At 43.7% G+C, this 11,666-nt stretch overlaps 1 protein-coding gene across 1 annotated transcript in view; it reads right to left on the reverse strand.

The window, feature by feature from the left end:
* TXNRD1 (thioredoxin reductase 1) overlaps positions 1 to 209 on the reverse strand; it is a 35,063-nt gene extending 34,854 nt beyond the window's left edge. Inside the window, exon 1 of the mRNA XM_064420469.1 lies at positions 191 to 209. The gene's annotated coding sequence lies outside the window, so the exon portion shown is untranslated. The remainder of the gene's footprint in view (positions 1 to 190) is intronic.
* Between the last annotated feature and the right edge of the window lie 11,457 nt (positions 210 to 11,666).

Raw genomic sequence — 11,666 nt, forward strand, 5'->3', positions numbered from 1 at the left:
GTCACCCTGCTGAGGGCACAGCGAAGTTCTGCAGCGCGGTACCCCCGCGGGGCGCCCGGCCGCCAGCAAGGGAGGGGGCCCCAACTCCTCCGCCAGGGAAACCGGAGCCGCTCCCTCCGCCCGCTCCGCCGTGCCCGGAGCCCGCCAGGTGCGAAGCGCTGCCGGGCGGCGCTGTCCGCCTGCCGCCTACCTGCCGGGCGCCGCCGCTCCGGGGGCGCGCCGCCGGGCGCCTGCCGCACCGCCTGGCTCTTCCGCAGGGTGCTGCCCATGGCGCGGCCCGGACAGGAGGGGACGGACGGGACGGGCTGGGACGGGGTAGAACGGGATGGGGTAGGACGCGACAGGGTAGAACGCGATGGGGTAGGAACGGATGGGGTAGGACGGGACGGGATGCGACGGGCCCGGATCGCCGCCCCTCGGCGGCGGCGCCCCCTGGCGGCCGCGGTGCCCCCTCAGCCCCGCGCCCCAGCGCGGCCCGGTCACGATGGCGACCGAGGCGGGCGGGCCCAGGCCCTGCGCTCCCCGGCGAGCCCTCCCGCCCCCGGGCTGAGAGCTGCAGGCGAGACAAGGGCGTTCAGGGGTGTTCTGGGAGAGGATTTCCCCTCACAATTAATGGTTCGTGCTGAGAAATACAGAGATAGAAGAGGCGCTGTAACGGGAAGGTCACCTGCGTGAGGCTGGTCACACTGCTACTATGAGGGCTTGGGCCATTATTTGCCACCATTACCTTGCAGTGCTGTCGAGCCTGTGGCCCCGTCCTGGTGGCTTACACTCCAATATATGCCAAGAGAAGCATCTGCAAAGGACTCCTGGAATCAGCTGAGAAGCCAAAGCACGATGAAAGCCGTAACCCTTTAAAGTACTATCAAGCCTGTACACAAATGTCCGCTGTTGTCACCGGTCAATATGAACTTTCTTCACTCTCCTAGTGGTTTGGCCGTGGCTGGATACCAGACACCCACCAAAACACTTCTGTCCCTCTCTTCCACAAGTGGACAGGAGAGAAAAAAATATAACAGAGGATTCATGGTGTAATAAATATGTATGATTTGTGCGGATAAAATTGAAACAGTAATCAATATTGATATAGTAATTAATATATATCTATAATATATATATATATAATTCATAATATATAATGAAACAGTTAAAGGTGTAATGCCAAGAAAGAAAGGGAGAGGAGGGGCTCCCCCCCCCTCACCTTCTCCTGTAGATGTTCAGAACAGGAAGAAGCAAGAGATAACTATTACTAAATTTAGTTAGAAGAGAGGAAAATTTGGTTGGACCCCAGTAAAATGTTAATTATATGAGATTTATTGCTTTAATGTTAGAACATAATATTGGCTTATACTATACCAACTTGGTGCACATGTGTAATCCAAAAGGTGAACTACAGGACGCCGAGGAAGAGGAGAGGCCTTCCTCAAAGAAGACCCCCAAAGAGTGGCACGACCCCCTAAAAGAATGGTGGAGCATGCAGTGATGATGAGGGCAGTGATACAAGTGTGACGAATCAAAAATGGGAGGAGATGGTGATGACATACAGCATAAAAGGGGGAATTTTGACTTGACAAGCTGGTACCTGAGGTGGCAGGGGTCAAGCCCTGCACTCTGTACCCCGCACGGTTATTTTTGCTTATGCATTATTATTAGAACCAAATTAATCCTTATTTTAACCAAATTATATTGTCAATATTTCAAGTGTATTCAATTTTATATATTTTAAGCTACTTAATTAAAATTGCTGTTACTTTTTTTTGTTTGTTTGTTTGTTTTTTAATTAGATAATTGGGCAAATATAACAATGTGTTGAGATAGTGTCTGGGAGAGAGCACTTACCAAAGACCATCACAGGCAAAACAGACTTGAATTGGGGATATTAACTGAATGTATTACTAACAAACCCAGAGCAGGATAGTGAGAAGTAAAATTAATATTAAAAACACATTCCCCTTAGCCCTCCATCCTTCCCAGCTCTACCTCGTCTCCCCCAGAAGCACAAGGAGACAGGGAATGGAAGTTATGATCAGTTCATCCCAGGTTGTTTCTGCTGCTGCTCAGGGAGAAGTGTCATTTCCCTGCTCCAGCATGGGGTCCCTCCTACAGGAGACAGTTCTCCATGAACTTGTCCAACATGAGTTCATCTCATGGGCAGTGGTTCTGCATGAACTGCTGCAATGTGGGTCACTCTTCCACAGGGTGCAGTCCTTAGGCACAGCCTGCTGCAGCCTGGGTACCTCACAGAGTCACAACTCCTACCAGAAACCTGTTCCAGTATGGAGTCCTCTCTCCACAGATTTGCAGGTTCTGCCTGGGGCCTGCTCCAGCAAGGGTTTTCCAAATGTTCACAGCCCTGTCTGGGGCACCTGCTCCAGCATGGGTCTCCTCCATGGCTGTAGGAGGATCTTTGCATCCCCATGGACCTCCATGTATTGCAGAGGGACAGCCTATTTTGCCATGGTCTGCACCACAGCCTGCAGAGGAATCTCGGCTCCAGCCCCTGGAGCGCCTCATCCTCCTCCTTCTCTATTGACCCTGCCATCTCCAGAGTTGCTCCTCTCACATATTCTTACTCCTCTTTCCTCTGTCTGCAATTACATCTATACAATAACTTTTTTCCCTTCTTAGAGGGAAAGCTTCTGGCATCTTCTCACAGAGATCATCCTTGTAACCTCCCACTCCAAAACCTGGCCACACAAACCCAACAAAACGCTTCACGATGTGTGACATTACATCAAACAAGGCAATTTACCTGGTCAGCATTCTTGTTTACAGCAAATACTTGCACTTGTTTGAAAGGTTTTAAAATTATGCAAACTTAACCATTGATGGTTTTGGCTGGATGAGTCTTCTTTTCAGTTGCACTGGTTGACTACTGGGATCTGTGGCTGAGTGAGCACGAAGGATGCTGTGCCACCAACATATGACAATGAAATGAATGTTGTAGTCCAAGGAACTCTTAGTCTTAGTGACTGCTGGGTTGCTCTGTTGCCCTGCATAGGTCCTAAGTGTTCCACAGTGTACAATGTGTCATGTCTACTTCAGTACTCTGCCACAAAAGGAATAATGAGCGGCCACAAAGGATCAAAAGAAAGGGAAGCAAGAGAAACAGGATAATAACTTTGAGTCTTGATGTTTAAGAGGCACTGCCTCCCTCTCTCCACATTTTTTGCTCAGAGGACTTCAGCAATGACTATTTGTGCTTCTGTATTACTCTTTTACTCTGCAATGATATCTCCAGTGTCAGCTGGAGTTTCAAACACAGAAAAAAACAAACCTAAACTTAAGACTGTTAAGTGGAAAAAAGTCTCTGAACTTATGAGAATTACCACTGTGATTTTAGAAGTTATGTCTTCAATATAGCTATCCATAACAACAAAAATTATAATAATGAGGATAATAATTGTTGCAGGCATTAATGAATTATTATGGCTTCAGAAATACAGTTATTAAACTAATTTGCTGAACAAGCTTAGGGAAGGAACTCTATTCTACCAAACCCATCTCAATATTTTCATTACATGAGGACTACCAGCTGGCAATTCAGCCAATTTGAGAAAAATCAAATTTAAAAAACCACCTTGCAGTCCTGTTAATCATTCACAGCACTTCGTTTTGCTTATTCTTTTGCAATTATCTTTTAATCAGGTTAATCTTTTAACCTTTCATTAAGAAAAAGGTCTTACATTGCTGAGGTGCAGATCCACTGAAGTAATGAAAAAAATTAAGTTCTACTTTTGAGATGTTTCATAAAACCAGTGCATACAAAAATCAGAATTACCCAGTGTCACTTATAATCAGGGAGTCTAACTGTAGAACAGTGGTGTGTTCACCATCTCTACAAATCACAAAGATTATGTTAAATTAATACCAATTCCTCTAACTTCTAGCAAATCTGCAGTATGTCATCTCTTACAGTCGATCACTCAGCATGGTTTGCTTGTGACTTTACTCAAATACCTTGAGAATCAAGTATTTTAAGGACATTACAAACACACGGATGTGTCAGTTTTAATCATATACCAAGATGTGACCTGTAAAACTTAAGACATGGGACATTTCCTTTGATAATTTTGAAATGGTAATTTCAAAAGCAGTTGTATACCTCACTAAACACATGACTCCTACAGCTCTGGCGTGTGTTACACACTGGTATTCCCCACATGGCATTTTAAAATGCATTCTTTTTAGACATAAAAAGGGGGAATGCCTGGTGCTATCTATACCCCAAGTCATTGGACACTATGAGAAGGATTTTATATATTTAAAGATATGAGGACTTGAAGATTTTATCTATTTAAGGATATGGACCACAGACCTGAACTGAGATAGACTCTTTCTCCTGTTTGTTGGTTTTCCCACGGCTCTAAAGTTGAAATATTTTCTGTTTGTAGAGTTAAGTTGTAAATTTGTGACTTCCAAGTAATAAGCCTGTGGCATGCCATTTTGAGAACTTGTATAGGTGGTAATCCCGCCTGACAGCTCCTGGGAATGAATATTACAACTTCAACCATTTATGGGATGCATCACTGGCTGGGAGAGGCTAGGCATGTTGAGTTGGATGAAATCATTGGTGTCATCATGATGCGTTGTGAAGGCTGACCTAGAACAGAGGCTAGACAGAGTTAAAGAATAAAGTAGGTATTTATTAGAAGGCCTCAATGGATACACCTTGGGAAGCACAAGAGCCCAGCCAGGGCTACACCCAAGATGAACCCAAAATGATCACAAAATGGATGACCGGTCATGAGGTCTCTCACTTTTATAAGTTCTGGTCCCTTAGCATCTTGGAGTTAATTGTCCAGTTATAGCTTTTAGTTATGAAGTCCCAGCCTTCTTGTTTTTCTCTCTTCACTCCACCATTGTTTATGCTCTTGGGCCTGAAACTTGGATCAATTGTCCTTGGTCCCAAGTTAGGAAAGGAAATTTTTTTGTCTAGCTACCCTGTGAAGAGAGCTTACCATCACTTAATATGAAGCTCAGAACTACACACTAAAGCAGTAAAGGATCTCAAAAATATAAAAGCTAAAGCCTAAGGCATCAATCATGCTGTCTTGTCATCCTGTCTGCAAGGTGCCTGCAGAGGGATGACAAAGAACACTTTGCATTTTTTAAAACAGAAAGGGGGAAGTGTAACAGCTGTAGCTGGTCTATAGCTGCCCAGATAATTTGGCATAGCAGACACCAATTTGACCAGCCTGGCTTATCAGAGAGTGGAAGTAAACAAGCCCCTGGACACAGTACTGATAGGTCAGATTCCATTTCAAACTGGGGATCTCTGCCAAGCCCTCTGAACTACGAAGGGAATGCATCCATATCATTGGCCAGTGGAAATTTGAACCTCCTATAAAAGGCGACCAACAATAAAATCTGGCTGTTGCTGCATGATCTCCGTGTGTTCTTATCACATTCCTATCTTCGTCATCAGAGACCAATATTAATGTAATTGAAATACCACTGGTCATTTTTGCAAGCTGAGATTCATTTTCTTACCTCCAGATCTCACCTCAAAGTTTGGCCTCTTGTGTAAGCTCTGGATCTAAGCTCCTTCTGCAGCCAACAGAGAAAGACAGGCATATCTAGGTGTTAGCCCATCCTTCTGAAGAAAGGCACTTCAAAGGGTGACCTTATATCGAGTCCTTAGTCCGGACAAGTTCAAGAGAAAAGAATTTCAGCTTTCATGTTTAAGTTGACAGAAGTCATCTATGTCTCTGCCTACACTGCAAATGCAATGGTGTCAGTCAGTACGTGAGTTCAGGGCCATGGCTAAGATGTTCCCTGTGTGACCAACTGTAAGAGAACAGTTTTATTTTCATCATGCTGCTGACAGAATGGTAATGTACACAGGCCTTTGAAGCAGTGTAGTTTAGGGTCCCATATCTACAAGAAGGAAACTACAAATACTGACAAATGCCATAGCCTCTGGAAATCTCTGATACCTCTAGGAAAGTCCTGAATTCCTCCATTCATGCTGGGTTTGTCTGAGAACGAGTTAGTTTTTTCCCCAGCAGTTAGCACAGTGTTTGTTTTAGATTTATTATTAGAATAACGTTGATAATATATTGATGTTTTAGTTGTTGCTAAATTGTGTTTTACTCTAAGTGAAGGACTTCTTGTCTTCCCAAGCAGTGACAGCTAGCAGGGGTACAAGAAGCTAGGGAAAGCACATAGCGAGGACAGCTGCCCCGGGCTTGCCAAAGGGATAATCCATACCATAGAATGTCATGTTTAGTAAATAAACCATGGGCAGTTGTCCAGAAGCTGCTGATGACTGCCTGGGGTCAGGCTGGGCACTGGTCAATGGATGGTGTGCAACTGTGTTGTGCATCACTTGTTTCTCTGGAGTTTTATTCATCTTTCTCCTTTTCTTTACTACTACTACTACTAGTATAATAGCATTTTATTTGAATCATTAAATTGTTCTGATCTTGATCTATGAGGTTTACTTTTTTGTTCAGATTCTCCTTCCAGCTGAGGTGAGGGGGACTGAGTGAACAACTGTGTGTGTGGAAAGTGCTGACTGGGGTTAAACCATGGCACATGCCAAGAAAACCAAGTGCTCAAACCTGTTAAGAGCTGTGCAATTCAACCACAAGGACCCAATGTGAAAACATGGGCATTATGTAAGCAAATATTAATGATCCAGAGAAGAGCTTAGTTCTGTAGCCCAGCAGATCTCCTGCTCTGTAAATCTGCTATGCCAATGCTGACAGCCTCAGGGCTTCTAGAACTGTAACTTTATCATCAGAACTGGACTGGGCAAAAGTCCACATTTCCTCACTTCCCATCTTCATTTGACATGCCTTCTGTGCTCCCTCTGCAGTACCCAAAACAGAGCTGTAATGGAACCCAGCTTCCCCACCCCTGGGAGATGTAGGATTTCACTGCATAGCCATTAAGCAGCTGCTTGTCCTCTTGCAGAGTAGGATTAAATAAGACATCTTTCACCCTACTTGTACCGCTGAAAACTTTCAATCCCACATGTAGCTGGTAACAGGGAGAAAATCCAAAACATAACCATAGAATGCAGCTGAATACTAGTGATATCTGACAAATCCATGTGAATAACCCTTGCAAATGTGTAATAAATTTAGTTATGAAAAATTAAATTGAAGTTTTACCAGAGCTACTTAGCTTTTTCATTTTATACCTTATATTACATGTCATAAGGTTTGAAAAAGCTAAATGATTTCAACATTTGCTATTTAAAATGAGCATTGATTTTTTTTCTCTTCTGTGTTTTGAGAAGAGACAAAACCAATGCTAATGGTTTTATCCAGGAGGTTGTAATGGCACAGTTGAAAAGCAAGCTGTTCTCAGATTGCATCACAAAATGGTGTAGTTCCTTTTTTGAAAACAAAGCAGAGGAGATATTGTTATAGTTTCACCTCCACCTGTTGCTGTATTACTCATGTACAAGTTAGAAGCTTCTGCCAAGATCTCTTCTAGTCCTTCAAGTGGTTCTGTCTTGCATGTGTACTTTGAAGTTTCTATTGCTTGTGTGGAATGTCTATACTTGATGTTTTAGACATGTCTTAACATATAAATTACCTGATTACAAGTCAGTGCTGTTCCAGCTACCTTTCAAAGGGATTGCCGCCAGCCACATTTAACCCCACCGGGCTTAGATTAACTAGCAGACCTAAACTTCAAGCTGTATCTTTGCATCTATTTGCTTGACTATCCATTCCACTGGTGAAAACAGTAAGCTGGTTTTTCTTTTCTCTAAAGGAACAATATTTAGGCATGAGGTACAGCCTATTTGTCTTAGTTCCCCCAATAAATTTTGAAATGTTGGTCAATTTTAATAAAGTTTACTTGGTGGAATATGTCTCAACATAGTACATTTCTGTGCATCCTGTGAAGGAAAGGCAGTTGAGCAGTAGTGACGAAAAGGCTCAAAAATTAGTTCAGCTCTCCTTAGGGATTGGCATACAGCATCTTGGTCTCAAGAAGCCTTCAGAAAATAGTTTCACTTGTCATTTCTTACCTCTGGTACTCCTGCCCCCACTGCTTTCCCAGTATCTGAGAATCTGAGCCATTCACAGCTCAGCTCAAGATAGGAAAATGATACTGCTACTGATTTAGCAGACGGGGAATTGAGGTACAATATGATCGAAATTCAGATTTTCACAGGCATTTATGCATGTCTCAATTGAAATCTGATGGTTTGGATTTACAATAATTTGCCCAAGGTCATACAAGAAGCATGGAATAGGCCTGGGAAATTGTATCCATGGTTGCACATTGCTCTTTGGACCATACTTCCTAAATGGGATGTAGTAATTTCAGAATTGCACCTTCCCAGCCCCCTCTTTGGTGGGATACCAGTCTGCTGTGAATAAACACATCCTTTGGTCCTCATGGCACGTGCATCAAAGCTAGCTACTCTTCTAGATTGGCCTCTCAAGTGCACTGGCACAATGCAGATGCTGTACATGTCTGCCCTTCATAGCTGTGGGATCACACAGCACAAAGGCCACCTGAGCACACAGCTCATTCCAAGTGTAGCAGATATTTTACTGTTAAAGGGGTACTACTGCCTAAAAGGAAGGCATGTCTAATTAGCTGAAGAATTTTTCAACATAACAGCGAGATACTGATCATTAGAAAAATAAAAATGTCTTGAACTTCATTTAATTCCACCTGGTCTCTTCCCACTCTGACTTGGTTAATTACCTGTAGATAATTTCTTCTGGATTTCCACATTTCGTCTTTTTCAGGTAGCATTGCTTAGCTCTGTAGCTTCAAGAATCTTTTATTCAGGATCATCGAATACAAATAAGAATGCTCTGATCTACAAAAAAAAAGAAGAAAATTAACATTAGAATGATCACTATGAAGAATGAATACCAGTTCCTGATGCCCCATGGAGTTCACAGTTTGATGACAGACCTATTTCCAGTCTATTACACTAAGAATTTCACAGTTTTGAGAACTCTGAAGAAAGTTAGACGAACAACTCACTCACCCTACATTCAGTGCTATTTCTACAAAAATCAGAATTTCTTATTTCAAGCACTTATTTTTCCAAATGACAGAGTCCACAGCACTAGTAAGGCACATTCTGGAACAATGGATATATCTGTTCTGGTATAAAGAAGCATACTTGCTCACCTTAGCTAACACCTACTAAATGGAACAGATACCTGAAGATTTTGATTTCCTCAATGAAAATTTTAGGCACAAAATGACAATTTCAGGAAGTAGATCATTGCCTCACAAAATATGGAGCTTGAGAATATACTTAGCATGGGAATAAAATAACAAACCAATTGAAGACTGAATTACAAGTGTGTGATATAAATTGTTACTAAAGGAGGAACACAAAATAAAATGTTTGTAAATGGGAATGCTGGCTTGGATTCCCTGGCTGCAGCTGACTGACAAGTTTAACCACTAAGTGCTGTTCTGTCACCAGTAACAGTGAACACTTGTTCCCACTGTGCTGTCCTAAAGAAAAGTGCTGAGTAGAGGATAAGAGGATAAGTAGTTTTTCCATCAACACAACATTGATAAATATCAGTACAAAAAACCACAGGAGAAACAATATTTTCATTTCAAATTTGAAAAAAATGCAGTAGAAAAATGTGAGGGCTATGTTTTCAAGAAGATTTAAAACTAGTGACTAGCAGCTCAAAAAAGGGCACTGTCTACTCTGTGCCCTGGAATACCTGCACACTGGTCAGCGCTCGTTTTTCTAATCGCTTGTGAAATTCTGGGCTGGCATGACAAAATCCACCCAGAGATCTTAAGAGTGCACAGATTAATAGTGTATTCACACAGCACTGTACTTAGTGAACACAAGCTATAAAATAGATAAAGGGGAAAACGCATCCCCTAAGGTCCCAAACTTAGTGAATATTCTTGCATTACTTAACATCTTCTGGGCATTAAAAAAGAAAAAAAATTACTAATTACTGCTCACAGTACCCATGAGACAGGATTAAGCTGCATATAGCATTTGTAGTCAAAACCCATGGCCACGCAAAATTCTCCTCATTTGATGTTTCACTTTAAACTCAAAACAATCCAAACACATGGACATTTTGAGTGAATCGAAAACTTTATGATATATCAAAGCACATGAAACTAATGTTGTTATGTGAAACCATGTGGAAATGAGTTTCACTTTGTGTAAATCCCAGTGCCAGAAGAGAGTTAGGAGAGGCGTGTATTTATTGTATTTATCAGATGTTAACCAGAAGAGGATGCTAGCAGAAGCTACTGTGAAATGGGACTTTCATACTAGTTTAGTTAAAACACTTAAGATCTTCAAATAATGAAGGTTATTAAGAATTGCACAAACCAAAAATATTCTTATTACCTCTGTTGAGAGGAGGTTGCACACACACACATGTGTTGGTGGCGGATGTGTGGAATATTTTGGGCTGCTTTTTGGCCCTTTCTGATTCTAATTAATGGAGGGACTGGTGGATTATGAAGTGTTTCATATAAATGCTTCATAAGAGAGGTTTATAAATCCCAGTGGAGAAGTCAGTCCAACTAATATCTTCACTCAGCAGCCTGTATTTCTTCAGAAGTGGAAGAAAAAGGTTCTCTTTAAGCTCTGTATCACCAGGGGGAAAGGATCCTTTTTCATTTGCAGTAAAATTTTACTTTTTTCTGGGAAAGGAGAATGGGGAAAGTAATACAGACCCACAGATCCCCTCTCCCAAGGTTCTATTCCACCAAATGATTGGTTAGACCTGGGTTCTATGAATCATCCTCCGATTTCTCAGGCTGCACGAAATGTAAGAAGTCACTGGGGAGGTCACCTGTTCTTCTCTCAGCTGGTAAATATTGATGCAGGTGGAGGACAGATTGGAATAGATCTAAGGAACCTTCACAATAATGGTGCCTGCCTTGCTGAACACAGGCACCAGGCTGGTGAGGCAAGAGGGGCGTGAGGCCAGGGACAAGGCCAGTGGGACACAGCCGGCCACTCTCCCCCATCCCCTACTTCCCACGACAGCGAGGATGACTGGGGGACTGCAGCATCTCTCTTATGAGGAAAGGCAGGAGGAGCCTCAAGAACAGATGATTGAGAGGGGATCTCATCAATGTCCACCAGTATCTGGAGGGAGGGGGTCACAGGATGAAGCCAGGCATTTTTGGTGGTAACAAGCAGTAGGACAAGAGACAACGGGCAGAAACTGATGCACAGGAAGTTCCACCTGAGCATGAGGAAGACCTTCTTTACTGTGTGGTGACCACACACTGGAACAGGTAGCCCAGGGAGACTGCAGTCTCCCTCACTGGAGACACTGCAGAACTGCCTGGATGCAATCCTGTGCTTGTGCTCCAGGATGACCCTGCTTGAGCAGGGAGCTCGGACCAGCTGTCACACTGCGGTTCCTTCCAACCTGACCCATTTGTGATTCTGTGAGACCGAGGCCGCAGGAAGAGCTGCCCCTAGTCAGAGGCCCCGCTACACAATCGCCAGGAGCAGCAGCAGCCCTGCGGGACCGAGCCCGGTGGCAGGGACAGCTCTCGGTGGCAGGGACAGGCCCTCGGTGGCAGGGACAGGCCCTCGGTGGCAGGGACAGCCCTCAGCGGCCGCCGCCGAGCCCCGGCCCCGCGCGGGGGGGCGGGCGCGGCGCCCCCGGCCCAGCCGCTCCATAAAGGAGGCGGGCAGGGCCGGCCCGGCGGGAGGGTGCGCGCTC

Source organism: Passer domesticus, chromosome 5, assembly GCF_036417665.1.
Source record: "Passer domesticus isolate bPasDom1 chromosome 5, bPasDom1.hap1, whole genome shotgun sequence".
Taxonomy (NCBI): domain Eukaryota; kingdom Metazoa; phylum Chordata; class Aves; order Passeriformes; family Passeridae; genus Passer; species Passer domesticus.